Below are 11,304 nucleotides of genomic sequence, written 5' to 3' on the forward strand. Positions count from 1 at the left end.
TCTCCAAATGAAGCTGAATCATCCCTTTTGAGAGATAAGGAATGCAGACATTCCCAAACTCTCTTCTACAAGCTTCAGTACTTATAATTTCTTTAAAAATCTACCATAATCTTTGCACTTTCCTGCACCCAAAAAAATGCCCTGCATTTATTTAACAGTTTTCACCACCATATGAACAACGAATATTTTTAAAATATCCTTAAAAGGATGAGTAAATTCTCTTTGCTAACACTGTTTCTTAGCCTAGTATAAAATTAAATGAAACTGCTTAGAAAGAAAAAAGAAAACCACAACCACAGTATAATTTTGATTATAATTTCATAAAAAGTACTTTTAAAAAGTAAAAAAAAAATCTCAATTGAAGTGCAGACTTAGCCAGGCCTCTGTAGACCCTGTCATTCTCCCCTTTATATAAACACTATCTCACAGACAGCACTGTACAGATGAGAGACCATTAGCACAGTTTACAAAGGGAAGCGAGTGATCTTATCCTTTTGAACCTTGATCAAGGGAAAAAAATTACTGGATGGGTTGCTTGGTCTCAAACGATTTTGTTATCTGGAGCTCAGTAGAACCTCAGCACAACAGCGGTGATCCATGATCTAGGATGTGCCTATTATTTTTTTTTTTCTGACAAACGAAATCCCTGCAGGGTGCTGAAGTAGTGCAGCTCTTCCTCAGCCGTGTGAGGGCTGAGGGTTTCCCTGAGGTGCCCTCACCGAGTGCATACCTTCAGCTCCTGTTACAACAAGGCACTGCTTATCTCCAGAATCATTTCTGAATGGTTTTGACTGTTGAAATGAAGCAACTTCTGACACTTCATTTATGCATATGTTATGTTAAAGTGAGAACAGCTGAAGAAAGAACACTTGTCTTTCTTTTAATGAGTCTCTTTTCAGAACTTGATTAAAGAATTTTGCCTTTTTATTAAATTATTAAGACCACTTTTTATTTGTTCTGATATTAATTTGTAGTAATAGATTTCCACGCAGATAAATTAGTAATTCACTTGAAATTCTATTCTTTCCTTAACCTATTAACCAAGTAAGGAATGTGAGTGTAAATATTGGCGTTAAAACAGTTCTAGTTTCAGCATTTGAAGCAGTTTCATTACTTGAGGAATTGGAGTATTTAGATGAAGTTAAATTAGGCCACAAGAAAATATATTTTTTAAAAAGATGATGACCTAAATGGTGAATTGTGACAGCAGCCAAGTAAATAACTTAACAAGAAAAAGCTTTGCAGAATATTGATTTAATGCATCACTTAAGCAACAGAATATCTCAAACCCGCATTATCCATGCTCTATTTCCCTGTACCTTGGACAGTTTATCTATTCACCTCTCTCAAAGGAACAAGCACATATTTCTACATGGTTTGTTTGCCTATGATGTACAGTTTTTAACACTATGATAAAATTAATCTTTGGAATAATTCTACTTTTGTAAAAGATACTAGTTGGTAGAAATTTTAGAAATTTACTGGAATTAAAGTTACAGAAATTTAACCAAGATACATTAATTATCATATTTACTCTGGGAAAATCCATCACTGCAAAAAAAAAAGGTTTTCACTGTTTTAAAGAACTGCAAACTGCATCTCAGATTCATTGGAGAGTTTCTAAAAGAACATTAAAAATGCCAAAAATCTGATACAAAATTACACTGATTTTAAATTATGGTTTGAGATGTTACATTTAGGACAAAGACTATAAAGGTAGTGCTTTCTCTGAGAAGGAGGGAGAAAAGGCAAGCAAAAATAATGGGGTTTTGGTTTTAGTGGGGTTTTTTTCCCTGTCCTTTGAAGAAATGAGTGAAAGAATCTATTTTTTTTTAATAACATTCTGTTTTATTACCCGAAGTAAAATCTGGTGTTGCAAAGACTATTTCAGCTAAAATTAGACTTTATCAGTGTTATGCCATTTAATATGCATGAATGACATCTTGATGGATAGAGAGGCATTGGATCTGAATTCTCCGATTTCCTCTCTGAGGCTGCAGAGCTGGAGCTGCTGCCTGACTCCATGTGCCCCAGCTGCCACGGCAGGTTCTGCACGTAGACCGCCCTGTTCCTGCAGCACACGCTCAAACTGTTCTACCAGAGTCCTACAAGAATTATGAATATTGTGAATGAGGCCCTTCCCTACATGCCTGTCCTCAGGAAACACTCAAACCACTTTTTTTCCAATACTTTTGATTTTTCCTCATTAAGAACTCAGTTTTATGGGAGATGGGCTGAGTACCTATGCCACTCACCAGCGTAAAAGTTTAAAAACAAAATTATGATTTTCATGGCATTTTTTAATAATATGGACAGTCAGAATACTGTCCCCAGCATACAGTTTCAATCATTTTTTGTTCATATCTTCACTATATCCATCACTGTTACTTAGTCTCAGAGATATCTCACCACAGCAAAAAGATATGGAGGTAAATTCAATATTGGGGAAATGAACCAGAGTTAAACTCCTTTTTAGCAACACCTACTTCACCAGAAAAAAAGAACTGGTTTTAATTTTCAGGTCTCTTTTCAGACTTGGAGGGGCTGGCCACAAGCTTTCCCTGATTTCCCTGCCTCCCTCCATGCTCTGGAAAGAGGTCCCAAGCTATTTGCATTCTACACTTTGTAGTATCTGCAAAGCATATTTAAGGAATTACAGAAGTTACCTCCTGGCCAGTTTTATTTATCTTTTACAGCTAGAGGAGGTTATAAGAGCATTGTTGGAACTTATTTGACCACCCCCTTTGTAATCTCTCCAGCTGGGAAAAAGACTCATGTGTTCACCTCATGTTGATTTGTCATTTGACATCTGTGTCAGAGCAACACACTGTAAGAGCAGACACTTTGATGCCACTGCAGCTTTATCTCTGTCAGGACTAGAGCTGGGTGCACTATTTGCTGAGAATAATTTATTCAGCAGTTTTCACCCTTTCTTCAGTTTAAGAGTTCCCTATACATGTTCTAATTAGAAGAGATAATTGGCTTAATACTCAAGCACTTCATTCTTACTTGTTCCTTTTGCGCAGAGGTGTCCTGAATAAAGTCAGGGTGAAATCCTGGTGCCATTTAAGACATTGAAACCCACTCTTCTACTTGATTTCACTAAGGTCAGGATCTCAGTCAAGGTCCCTCAAGCAAGAAATTTCCAGTTTAGATTGTGATCATACCATAAATGAGGTCCATAATTAAACAATGGGAAGGAACAAACTATACAGATGGAGGGACAGAGTAGTAGGATGTTTAGATATCATCACGATGGCTCTATTAAAAAAAAAAAAAAGGGTAAAAAACATCATAGAGATTATTTTAAGTATGATGACAGGTAGGAGGGCTCAGGGTAGGATTTTATTCCCCTACCAGGATCAGACAAATATGCAAACATACTTTTGCAACTGGAAATATTTGAACAAGTGCAGTTTGCATTGACTTGCTCCCTCTGCCCTGCCACTTTCGTCCCCTCTGTCTACACCTTATTCGTTAACCAGATCAAAACCTTCCTGGTAAATTTTGCTCTGTAGAGTATAAGAAATTCATTAATCAATATCAAATATATAATTAAAGATAAAATGTCATTCCTGGAGTAGCAGTTCTGTTCAACTATACAATAATCTTTTTCTGAAAGCATCTGTACCCTGCATGCACCTAGTAAGGATCTGTGCCTGAAGGCAGTATTGAACTATATTCTCTGAAATGCCTTGTGTTTTGCTAGCAATTTCAAACTCCTCTGTTCTTCAACACTCAGTCACTAAACTATGCTGCTTGAATTATTAAATCCTTTTAATTTAAATTTTCATAAGCTACCAGAGGAAAAATGCACTTTCTTAAAGTAACAGGTCTGGCTTCTTGTAAGGAAAACTATGGTATTGCTTTTCTGCAGTATTAACATCCTTTAAACAAACAACAAAATAAATTATTTCATTAAGGAGTAAAATGTGGAAGGCAGATGGTTTAAAGAAACAAATCCTTTTGAAATTGTCCTGGTAAAAGACCACCCAAAACTGGAACAGAAATGGGGAAAATTATCTACTATCTTAATCTGTAGGCTGAGATACCAGACAAGAACTATGGATTAAAAATGGGAAGTCTTATTACATCAAAATTATTGACAAAGAAGAAAAATAATCTCCATGATTTATTATACTGGTCCACAAACACTATATTACCTTGAAAATTTGGTAATATCTATTTTACTTTAAATATATTTTTACTGAAAAAGATGTTGCAACTGCTATGGGCTTGTGTCCTAGTGATGCTTTCATCTCAACTATAACACTGCAGTACTGTGCAGCCAGTGCTGTAGGCGTGGGACAGTGCAGGGAATACATTATTTAATTTAGTGTTTGAAATATAGTTTGAAATACTTAAACATTCATCTATTTTCTCTGTGAAGAGAGAGATGATTTATACCAGGGAATAATAGATTCAATAAAAAATATTCAAAATTAGACCATGTAGGACTTTTTCAATGAAAAGACTTCTACATTTGAAACATGAACTGCTAAATACTATCATTCTTCACCAAATACTGGATTGCACATAATTTGATAAATTCTAGATTTTGAAACCAATCTTAGTTTACAAGAAAAGTAAAATATGAAGTGCCAGTTGCAGACATCTATAAGGAAATGACCTATTGGTAAATAATTTATAAAATATACATGTAGATATATTACTATGGGTTAATTAGGGATTAAACAAATTGCATCTGAAACCAGAAAAAGCTGCATAATCCTGTAAGAGTAGTCTGAGGGAAAAATTCCTGTTGTGGTCACCAAGTCTGACTGTCCCTATAAAGCCTTCATTTTTTAGGATGAAAACTGAGCCAGCTGAGTATCAGGCAAGTCTTTTAGGGAAAATAAATTGTTTATTCTGAAAGGACTTAAGAGAACAAATGACTAAAGAAAAGGGACAGAAATAAAAGAATTTTTAAAAATTAAGGAAATTAACCAGGAAAGAAAAAAAGCATCATTCAAAAGAAATGACCAGACTTTCTGGAATACACAGATGTGATATAGAAACGGTTTACCTAAGTTTCATTTTAAGGTTTATGTTATCAAAAGCATGGCTGGTTCCAGGTTTATTGATCAAGTCGTTCTGGATAGCTCAGTTCTATGGTGATCTCATTTGCAGCCAAGCTTTAAAAGACTCATGTCTTTAAAAGACTCATGTCAGTCAATTTGATCTGAGGTATACTGCAGTTACCAACTTACTGTTTAAATAACATTTCGTTTTATCTAGAATTTTACTTTTACAAATACAATTCTAAACACATTAATTTTCACTTGAATAAATTAGTAAAAATTTTAGGATCAATTAGTTAATAATCCTGGATTTTTTCCTATTGTATTAAGTTCACTTGAATGATATCTGAATTCCTCACTAACAGTCTTGTAACCAAAATCAGGTTTATAAATATACAACAACTACAAGCTCAACATATGAATGAATTCCAGTGCATAGATCAAAATACAAAGATCACTTTTTACAGTGGTTAAATTACAGCCATATTATCTAAGCTACCCACCAAAAAATGTCCGTAAGCAGACAGAAGACCTGCAGAGGAAAGAGGAGTAAGTCATTCTGGCTTTCACTAGTGAGGGGATACCAACTTCCTCTCTGACTGTTGAAAAACCTTCCCAGTATCTCATGTGGTTTCATTCACTTCTTCAACAGAAATAGAGACCAAGGAATAAGACTCAGTTGGAAAAAAACAAAAGCAAAACATACACCCCCAACCCCCCTCAAAGCCTCACAAAATCCATTATGATATTAACAGCTAAACTGATTTTTCTTTGTGGCAATAGTAGATATTGCAGCCTGCCCAACTAGGTCATATACAGCAAAGATTATTTGCTCAGACAACATTTCAACTGTTTTCACCCTTCCTGGTGCAGGAGATGAAAACAAATCTTTGCTCACAACCCTCTTGTACCAGACACATGAGAAAAAACTCCTCATGTTATCTTTGGGCTGTTCTTAACTAAGATATAGAACCATCTCCAGAATATGTGCACACACTGCATGTGCATATTTCTGGGCTCTGGTAATTTCTCTCCATGAAATGGCTTTTGGTTGCCCTTCCTCAAAGATTTTCAATGACTTTTTCTTCTTCTCTCCCTTTTACTGGCTTCCCCAGTATCTCCTGAGATTTTTTTTTTTTTTGGTCTGATTTCTTCCTTGCTTATGAACCACCAACCTCAAGGGATTTTACTAGCAGTGACTAATATAAGCTTGAAACTTTAGCAAATACCACCTACTGCTGAATTCTAAAAAGCAAAGGTGTACAGAACAGCAAAAATTCTCTGGCAAAGTTGTAAGCAAATACAGTCTATGAAGTTCAATTACTTTCCACTGAAAAAAATTGGAAAGGCTTAAAAATGCTGGACAACATGAAATCTGCATCATACACATAAGAGGACTGCATTTGATTGTCTAAAGGAACAGTTAAAATACATATTTTCAGAAATATCCACGCAACACATCAACCTGCAAACTGCATTAGTGCCTTTATTGCTTCTGAAAGAAATTTATCTCAGTTTTTGATTTTAGTCTTTCTAAATACCTTACTAAGAAGCAGCCAAGGGGCAAATCTGCTCCTTCCCCCAAGTAGACATTGAGTTTATATTTCTACATGAAAAAAAATCAATAGCTGTTTTTAAAAGTTATTTGCGAATGTACAAGATGTTCAAGGCCATCCTACTTTTCCTCACCCTCACACCAACCATCTGCTCTCTAATGCTTCCAAATATTGAAAATGCTCCTTTAGTAACTATAATTTCTAACTTCAGTCATGTCTTGTGTTTCCTAGTGTTCCTGGCCAGGGAAGCGTAAAAATTCTTAGGAACAGGATCCTTATTAGACAGGAGTTAAGTGTCCCTACCAATCTTTGCTAGACAGGGGGAAAAAGCTGCAAAACCACAAAATCCAAACCCAGAAACAGAGACCTGTGGTGTTAAAGGATGGAGTAACAGAGGCCCACAGGGCAGTAGGATCTCTAGACTCTGACAGCCCAGATCATCCAGCATCTTATCTCATGTGTTAAACTTCATCACAATGACAGAATCAGCAAAGCAACGTTATTTTCCACACAGTGATAATTTCATGATGCTCTTATCCTTTGACTGTTACAATTATGAATTCATCTTTACCAACAATAGTGGCAAAAGAAGCAGTTTGCTATTCAAGGAGAGTGAATATGATGTAGCTTAAATCTTTGTTTTCTTTTCAATGGACATGACAGGGGGAATAAAATGTCCATTTAGATGCACAAATACATACAAAGATACACTTCTCTCTCTAGAGGCAACAATGATGCGAAGTATTAATTTGGTCTCCAAAATACTGTGAGTCACAAAAATGTCTGCTTGTATCTTCTAGGTCTTTCATTCATGGCTCAAGAAATGCAGGTAAATAATCACTGCTCCAGAGTCCCTAGATTTTCCTGAAATCCACTCTTGAGTTATTTGAGGAAAAAGCTAAACAATAATAAATGAACCCAGATGTTTATACCCTCTCTGTAAAGAGCTTTTCAGCATTTTAAAATCAGAAACTGACATTCATGAAAAAGATGTATTTAAGACAAGACCATGTATTGCTCTTAAAACCAAAGAGTTTACTGCTCTCTAGAGTAATTTTTCTTTTATTAGTATTTCTTCCCTCTTTAATTGAATTAAACAACAACAACAAAAAAAAGCAACCAAAATTATGAAGACCACCAGCACAGTGAAAAAAAGAAAATGTCTCCCAGGGTTTTCAGTTCTCTTCCCTCAGTGTTCTGGAGTCCAGATGTGGAAAGCCTAGTAGAGCTGAAAACATTTTTGGAGGGTGGAAAGAAAGTTTTGATGCTACTGCTGTAACCGTATTTTATCCAAACCAGACAACTGTCTTTCTTCATGAAGATTAAAAAGCCAAACACCAACACCCACCAAACCACACCTTTTATATATCCTTACTAAACAGTATTTATAATTGAGCCTGCTGGAAAAAACCCCACTCTGCATCTTCTTAGCACTTGGAAGCAAAGAAGGTCTTTACAAGGCCTTCATAACTCAGAGTAGAATATTTACTGTCTTCATCTTCTTTAAAATCCTGTTTGTCAGGTGTGTCAGTTTATTTTTAAGAGATGTATTTTTCCTGCTCACATATCAAGTAAACACATATTGATTTGCTGCAGCCATACCAGGTCACAGGATATGGAGGAATGTTCCCATATCTTACACAGCTACACCTGGAATATGGTGTTCAGCTAAGTGATGACAAGGGTGGTCAGTGAGGTGATGATAAAAGTCTATAAATAGCTTAAGAGGGTGAACTCTGAGGAGGGGGAAGCATTGGTTTAAGGTGGACTGAACAAGCCTGACTGGAAGAAACAAAAAGATGCCCTGACAGCCAGGGCCAGACATAAGCTGCTAAATAGGATCTCATACACAGTACGATTGCCAGCAGAGCGGTCTGGGCTTGGCCTTGAGTGCACCACAGACATATAATGAATTTACTATTCCAGATTAATTATTCTGGGAAATTTCCAAGCATATTTAAGCACTTCAACTGCTAAATTGGGCCCCAAGTTCAACAGTCCACCAAGAGGAGTCACACGATGGGTGTATTTAGAGCTACACTCGACACAGCACTGGAAACATGTAAAAGGAAATAAATCTGCCCAGAGAGGAAGATGGACACAAACCCTGTAAATCTGTCATACCTCTGTTTTCTGTAGTTCTAGGAAAACATGCATATGGGATTTGGGAAAGGTCTTTTTAATAAGGGTTAATTGGAGAAGTATGTCACACATGACTGAGTACCGTTTCAAATTACTGCTCATGCTGGCATAACTAAATTAGACAAATGACAGAATACCAAAATAGGGAATAGTCAATCTTCTTCCCTCCTACTTAATCTTTATATCTTCATTAGTCCCAAATATCAGCAATTACAGGTTTTCTGAAATTTGTTGCTTCTTTCAAAATATTACTATGACCATATCATAATATTCCCCAGAGATCCAATAGTTCTGTAAAATCTTTCTTCTGTTGTCAAATTACCAGTCAAGGCTTTCAAACTGCTGGATTCATTTATCTGGCTTATGTGATGTAAAAGTTCTGGATAAATAATATTGATATAGCCCTTTCTGAGCTTAAAAAAAAAAATCTGAAAAGGGAAAAATAATCAGTTAGTAAACCAGATTAGTTATTCCCATGAAAATCATTGTACTGTCTGTAACACTGTGTTACTCTAAAGTCAGGTCCCTAACCCCAGACCTGAAAAAGTCACTTCAATTTCTCTCTGCTGCCCAAGTTAACTGCAAGCATTTCCTGACGCTGAGAATGCAGGCAGAAAAAGGAAAAACGTCGACTTGAGAAAAGCACAGCTTCCAATCCCCACCCACCAGCTTCAGTCAAAGGGATGACTTCAGTCCCTTTCTTAACTAATCCTGTCACTGTAAAATCCTACAGTCATTCTTCCAACATAAAGGGAAAACGGACTCACTAGGAGGACCTAGACTCTTTCAGCTTGAACTGTTAACCAATGGTGGAAATGCAAGAATGCTGAAGTTGTGCCTTCAGAGCCAATAGAGTGGATTTGTGTGTCCCACATGACTGTGTTTCCCCTGTCTTTCACATGGGCAGTATTTAGTTCAATTCAGAACTGCAGATAGTATAGCGTGCAGAGCAGCAATGGGATGTCTGAGCACAAGTAGCTGACTTCCAGGCGACTTCAGGAAGCACATTTGTACATTTCTCCTGAATTATCTGGGATTCTGCACCCTTGACATTCTCCGACCCTCCCTGTCGCTGCAGAAGGAGACAGCGACCTGCACAGCACAACAAAACTGTGAGTACAGGCTCTATTTATTTTTATTTTCACCCAGAAAAGCAAATCTCTTAAAAATGTCAAAAATGCTATGTGCCCTAAATCAGCGACTGCTTTTCTTAGAAGATGAACAAGTATGTAAAGTGTTATTCAAATTCAGAAATATTTCTTGCATGTTTCAATAAAAGAAAGAGTAAAAAAAAAAAAGCAAAAGCGAGTTATCCTCCAGGGCAGTGCCTGCATGCACGCTGCATGACACACTGCTTCCTGACATAGCCAGCGTGCTGCTTTGTTCATAAAGAAAAACAAAGACAAAAAGCCCTACACACGTATGTTGTTCACTTTTATTTGTACTCTGTGTCTAATCAGGCCTGATCTGTCCCCAAGGGGAAAACATAAAGGCAAACTTTAACTCCGCCAGCAAGGGCAGCCCAGACTTTGCAGACATCTGACAGTTATTATAATTAGCTATGAAAGACAGGGAAGACACTTTGGGGCAAATAGCTCTTACATTTGGAACAATGAAGTCGAGCAAGGTTCCCATCCCACCCCTTCCACGGGGGGAGGGGGAGAGGGAAGGCAACGGGGGGAGTGTTAGGAAAGGGTTATGGCTGGACTGAAAACACACAACTAGTGTATAATATCTGGACTCGCTCAGCGTGAGGAGAGGCTTTTTGATAAGCAACTTTACCTCTAGATTGCAGTTTGCATTCACTCAGATTCCTGATGGGGTGGGAAAGGGTGTGGGTCTCTTTACGGTATAACGTCAGAAGGTCGGGGTGGAGGGGGACGAAGGGGGCAGAAAGAAGAGAATATCCATAGCCGGAGACATTGAAATTGTTTCCCAGAGCTTTACTGGCCAGATCTCCTCAAGCCCAAGTTGCTTTCTGGGCAAGATTTATGAGAGTTCTCAAACAGAAGCAACAGACAAAGCAGCGCTTTTTTTCTTCTTCCTCGGAAAAGAAATTCAACCCAAACGAATAACCGTATAATAAACAGCACTGATTTGTATTTTTGCTCTTTTTTTTCCCCCCATATGCTTGTAAGATCTTTAAAAAGGTCTTTCCCCCCTGCCTGCACGATCCTTCCCACCCCCCTTCCCTACCAAAAGTTAGATTCTGAAAACTACGATCAGAAGGGAAAAACCAAAGACAATAGAAATCTGACTCGGTCCTGGCTGGGCTGGATCTCTAATAATGCATGAAGTGAAAACAGTTTCTAAGTGAAAGATGAGCAGACTTCTTTTTAAAAAAAAATAAAAAAATTAAGTGCAATAAGGAGAAATTGTTGAAAGACTCCAGACGCTACTAATTATGGCTTAAATAAATCTTCCTGGACAGATGTTTGCTTGCTCCCACTGCAGGGAAAGGAACGTTAAAAGAAGCATTTTTAAAAAAAGGATTTGACATGAATCTCCTACATATGTTTTTTTTTTGGGTTTTTTTTTTTTTTTTTTTTTTAAAAAAACTTTTTTTTTTTTTTTTTCCCCCCCTT

At 37.0% G+C, this 11,304-nt stretch overlaps 1 long non-coding RNA gene across 6 annotated transcripts in view; it reads left to right on the forward strand.

Annotated features, from left to right (window-relative positions):
* The first annotated feature begins 9,477 nt into the window (after positions 1-9,477).
* The window catches only part of LOC121360110, a 62,007-nt gene continuing 60,180 nt past the window's right edge, over positions 9,478-11,304 (forward strand). For all 6 annotated transcript variants that reach the window (XR_005956156.1, XR_005956159.1, XR_005956161.1 and 3 more), the window contains exon 1: positions 9,478-9,831. This is a non-coding gene — a long non-coding RNA (uncharacterized LOC121360110). The remainder of the gene's footprint in view (positions 9,832-11,304) is intronic.

This window comes from Pyrgilauda ruficollis, unplaced genomic scaffold (genome assembly GCF_017590135.1).
Source record: "Pyrgilauda ruficollis isolate IOZ18807 unplaced genomic scaffold, ASM1759013v1 scaffold49, whole genome shotgun sequence".
In the NCBI taxonomy this organism is placed as follows: Eukaryota; Metazoa; Chordata; class Aves; order Passeriformes; family Passeridae; genus Pyrgilauda; species Pyrgilauda ruficollis.